The sequence below is a fragment of the Etheostoma spectabile genome, chromosome 11, assembly GCF_008692095.1.
Source record: "Etheostoma spectabile isolate EspeVRDwgs_2016 chromosome 11, UIUC_Espe_1.0, whole genome shotgun sequence".
NCBI classification, from domain to species: domain Eukaryota; kingdom Metazoa; phylum Chordata; class Actinopteri; order Perciformes; family Percidae; genus Etheostoma; species Etheostoma spectabile.
In genome coordinates this window covers 23,446,224-23,451,992 of record NC_045743.1, presented here as the reverse complement: position 1 = coordinate 23,451,992, position 5,769 = coordinate 23,446,224, and positions in this window count along the sequence as shown.

Here is a 5,769-nt window from a genome sequence, read left to right as displayed (position 1 = left end):
AAGACAACAAAATGAAAAACTTTATTTAGTTTCAAAACAATCATCCTTACTCTGAAATATAAAAGATAAAGAATGTGGTTGTCCACTACACCCTGTTATCTTTGCAGGCCATGCAGACCAGGGCCTAGAGGTGAGCTGGTGCTGGGTTTTCTTGGTAGAAGTGTCCGTGTCGTGATCCCCTCTTGTGTCGTGCTGCGTATACGGAGGGAGTTTCTGGATGCTTCAGGGCAGTATGTCGGGTTGGGTGCCTGTCGAGCTGAGCACACAGGTCCTGGGGCACAGGAATCTGCCGGACTGCTTCCAGATAAGGAAGGGGGTCATGGAGGATCTCCTCGAACACCAGTCGCATCAGGTCTAAGACATAGCCTGTTGTGTGTGAAAAGTCATTTTTAGCACCTATACCATTGCACATTCAGATTTGTTGTTTGTAGTGTGTGAAAAGTTATTTTTAGTGCCTATACGATGCAAATTTTTATTTTTTGTTTGTAATAAAAAAAAAATTTAAACTTACAAATTGTTGTCTCTCTTCACTTCTTTGACGGTGTATCCTCCACTTTTGGCCTTTGGGAACAGACATCTGTACATTAGTTTCCCCTTGGCTGTCTTCCGTTGTGGCTGCAAGATACAACCTGAAGCCACCGACATGCTGCTGCAATCCTCTCATAGTTTAAGGAAGTGTTTAATATCATCATGCTCTGTTAATTTCTCTGATCTGGGTTCTGAGGGAAACTGACCTGAAAGGCAGGGGATGGAACACACTCTTGTGCCAGTTCTGTTTGGACTTGGGACCCAGGTTCATCTGAGTCCAGAGCTTTTGATGTCTTCTCCGGAATAGGGGAAGTGCAGCTCGCAGCTCAGCTGCAGCAGTTGGAACTGATGTTGTAGTCCCTAAACCGCTACTCCTGTTGTGCAGACTCCTCCCTCAGTCAAGCGTCACGGGTCTCTTGCTGCCCATGTGGGCACAAGAATGCTAGCCAGTTCCAGCATTGTTGGATCTCTGCTTTCTTCAGCCTCAGTGCCTGTGTCTCTTCCTGAAGCTCCAGTGTCATACCATCTGCTTGCTCCTCTTGTACAGTCTGCTGTTCCTGGACTCCTCACGATTTCCTCTTCTACTCTATCCTCCATGCTGCTTACTCAAAAAATATGGACATTGGAAAAAATACCAAACAAAAATCACAGGGAGTGACAAACACATTAAATAGCCAAACCCCAAAAACTCCAACCTATGTTAACCCAATGCTACCTAATATGAACTAAGGATAAATCCATAATCATAACTAACTTTTAAGTATAACTAACTAGTCTGTCAGCCACGACCCCCAGTAGCAACTCCCCAGGAACGGCAACTCAAAAAGAGAAGGTACCGATTTCACAGAATGTACTAAAACAAAGATAACAACCTGACATTAGCTAAATTGACAAAGTTTAACTAAATGTGTGAATCCTGAAAAACTTAGTCACTAACCAATAACACTGTTTGTAGAACTAAAGGTGTGTCCAGTTATTTATTTGTGAGCCACAGGCCGGTTGCCCAGAGAGAACCCCAAACCTGGGTTCCCAGAGAGAAACGGCGAGAGTTTCCAGTCAGTTAACCTAACATCCCCAATATCCTTTAAGTCTCCTCCACAACGCCACAGACAAATGAGAGCTTCATTATGGAGAGAGGTTCACTCGGCCTTTATTCACCAGCACAGCAAGGGGAGAGTGAGGGGGAAGAGGTGCAGGACATTTGCTACAGGTTGAGTTAACCCCGGACTTCTATATTGTGAATAAACATCTTTTATGGTTGCGTGCCATACCAATTGAGCTAACCAGGGGTCCAGTAATAATATGTTTGTAGAGAGTCCAAAAAGCACGCTGATGACACTGTGAGAGTAACAAAGCATGAATGTTTTTGGCCTTACCCCCCAAAAAAGTCAAAACACTCTCTAGATATTAAACAGCTGCAGAGTCAGAGATAATTCTTTGTGGATTTGGGACTGGCAACACCCCTCACATTACATATAGAATGGAATCCCTTTTGTTAAGGTCTAACATTTCAATAATTAAGTAATTGTACTCATGTCAGACACAATATCAACTGAAAAACAGTCCTATTCATAATCATGCATCCATGTTGATGGGTTCATGCGGATGCTTGTTTGTCTTCACACCTCTGATTGCAGACACCTCATTGGTTGAGATGTAATCATCTGACTAACCCATTCAGTGGGAACAAACTTCCTGCCAGAGGGGTTCAGCACACCGCCTTTAGGGCCCTAATGGGCTGCAATACACAGAGAGCAGATTAAATCTCCCGGGACCTGACTGTTTGTGTCTGACGATGCCCACTATACACAACAAAGTAAATGGTCATTTGGCCAATCAAACACTCATCTATAGGGAGATGAGTTGTTGTTGCCAATGGTCCCGTTTGGTGTGGAAAAAATCTTCTTTTACTTTTCTTTAACTGATCCTCATCTTTCTGTCGGTTGATTGTTTTATCCGGCCTCTTCGCCCCAATGATGTGCCCCCACCTTTTTTAGCTCAATTCTAGGAAATAAAAGACTTGGTTATAATGTGAAAAGAACGACACTAAGTGGCAAAAAACAACAGAGTCACTTAATTCTCATTGGCCGCCATTGACATCGGTCGCCTGGTACACGCTTGGCTGCATCATATGAGGAGCCATCATTCATTTTCATTTAGGCCACAGACACACATGCTGCTGAGTCCTTTGTAGTAAGTATTCTTCAGGACAACTAATAAGTTCAAGAATGGGAACATATCAATTATTTTAGTAACACCTGTGTTGCTTGTTAATAAAGTTATATATGGCCTAATGTGATCCTACAGTGCTTTGTGAAAATAATGATGCAAATCAATGCCTTCAGGATGTTAAAACCTGGATGACCATAATTTTCTAATTTTAAACTCAGATAAAACTGAAGTTATTGTTCTCGGGCCCAAGCACCTCCGTGACGCATTATCCAAGAGATTGTTACTCTGGATGGCATCACCCTGGCCTCCGCACCACTGTGAGGAATCTTGGAGAAATCTTTGATCAGGACATGTCCTTCAATTCTCACATAAACAAATTTCAAGGACCGCCTTCAATCATCTACGTAATATTGCAAAATCAGAATTTCTGTCTTAAAAAGATGCACAGAAAACCTACCATGCTTGTTACTTCTAGGCTGGATTACTGCAATTCTTTATCATCAGGCTGCTCAAAAAGTCCAAAAAGACTCTTCAGCTATCCAGAATGCTGCAGCACGTGTTCTAACAGGAACCAGGAAAGAATCACATCTTTCCTGTTTTAGCTTCTTTGCATTGGCTTTCTGTAAAATCCAGAATAGAATTTAAAATCCTTCTTCTCACCTGCAAAGCTCTTCATGGTCAGACACCATCTTACTTAAAGCTCTATGTACCTTACTACCCAACCAGAGCACTGCGCGCTCCCAGAATGCAGGGTTACTTGTGGTTCCTAGAGTCTCTAAAAGACTCTTTGGGTTCAGGAGGCAGACACCATCTCCCATTTAAGGGTAGCTTAGACTTTCCTCTTTGATAAAGCTTATAGTTAGGGCTGGCTCAGAGAGTCCTGATCATTGTCCTACACTTTCTTGTCAGTTAGTTAAACAGCAGTCTTGCATTTCCAGCTCTGTCTCTACAGCCATGTGGAGTAAAGAGTCTGACTACACCACAGATGTGTTCTGGGATAAGAAAAACACTGGGTTTTTGCATTTCTTTAGGGGTGATAGAATGGTTGTATAGAGTATGTCACGCTTTCCTTGATGTCTCCTGATAGGGTATGAACATTTGTTGGGCTGAAAATGTTGCTTTTGCTGTTCTTTTGTGGCCCTCATACCACCCTGCTAAATTGACCTGGCTTAAACAGAGGTCCATCCATCCATCCATCTTCATCCGCTTATCCGTATCGGTCGCGGGGGCAGCAGCTCCAGTAGGGGACCTAGAGGTGTTCGCCTATATGGTCTGCTCTTGAATATTTAAATAAGCTCGCGCTGATTGGTTGTGTGCAACAGGACCACCACTCACTAAAACATCCAGGTGGCGATAGAATGGAGACTTTAGCTGTTGAACGGTATCTGTTTGAGCCTGAACAGAGGAAGTTCTGATGTAGAGAGCACCTGCCGTAGATTGGAAATGACTCTACAGACTGGTAAGTTTGTGTCTTTTAGCATTTACTTGCATTTTCAACGCATAGACCAACATTAGCCGTCCATTGTTTACTAGTGTAATACTCACACTTCAGTGTTGTAGCCTAAGAATAACTTTGTATTAGGTTTGTTTTTTAGTATCGTAAGCACTTAGTATATTTGCACACAGACAAATATTTTACAACTTGTACCCTCGCAGTTTTCATTCAAGATGTCCAGTTGGCTGAAAAGTTTAGTGGCTAGTTCATAGAGCTGCTCACAACAACAGTCTCTGATTGTGATTATGAGTTACGTAAATTATTACACGTATGTAATATGTTATCTTACAACAGGACTCCTTTAGCTGGACAGGAGACTACTATTTATGTTCAGTTTGTATGCTACGTCTAAAGCATTATCACTTCTGTCGCCTGTGTCAGTAGGTCTAATGTTATCTTGGAAGTATTACCTGCTGAATAGATCAACTGACTTTGAGACTATTACCTTCTTAACATATAGTTATATGTAAAATTACAACTACGGTGCATCCATCTTACCTTGGCAGGTGTTCTTGTGGAAACAAATGCCCCAGGAGAGAGAAAATATATGTTGCCAATAAATACCTCAGGTAACTAAAACTAGATACATTAACTCTTTCTGCTCATTCAACATTATAAAATAACAACAAGCTCATTGTTTGTTTTTACAGGTCATGAAAAGAATGACCCAGGTTCCTGAGGAGATAACCTGTGCGACTCACCATCCTGGCCTTCATCCGGTGTGCCTCCATAAATATTCTTTGCAAAATGCAATGAATATTTACAGAGTTGACCATTGCCAGTTGAGAATCAAGGGATGGAAAGGTGAGGCCAATTGATACCACTGTTAGCAGTTCTATAACAATACCCATTGTATTGGTTCGCATTATTACAAAAACCAGTATTCTCAAGACAACAAAATGAAAAACTTTATTAGTTTCAAAACAATCATCCTTACTCTGAAATATAAAAGATAAAGAATGTGGTTGTCCACTACACCCTGTTCTTTGCAGGCCATGCAGCCCAGGCCTAGAGGTATCGGTGCTGGTTTTTTTCTTGGTAGAAGTGTCCGTGTCGTGATCCCCTCTTGTGTCGTGCTGCGTATACGGAGGGAGTTTCTGGATGCTTCAGGGCAGTATGTCGGGTTGGGTGCCTGTCGAGCTGACACAGGTCCTGGGGCACAGGAATCTGCCGGACTGCTTCCAGATAAGGAAGGGGTCATGGAGGATCTCCTCGAACACCATTGCATCAGGTCTAAGACATAGCCTGTTGTGTGTGAAAAGTCATTTTAGCACCTATACCATTGCACATTCAGATTTATTGTTTGTAGTGTGTGAAAAGTTATTTTTAGTGCCTATACGATGCAAATTTTATTTTTTTGTTTTAAAAAAAAAATTAAACTTACAAATTGTTGTCTCTCTTCACTTCTTGACGGTGTATCCTCCACTTTTGGCCTTTGGGAACAGACATCTGTACATTAGTTTCCCTTGGCTGTCTCCGTTGTGGCTGCAAGATCACCTGAACAAAAAAATACATTTTGTAACATAACTTTATACCTTTTACACACACCAAGCAAAATACTCCAGTTAACTCCA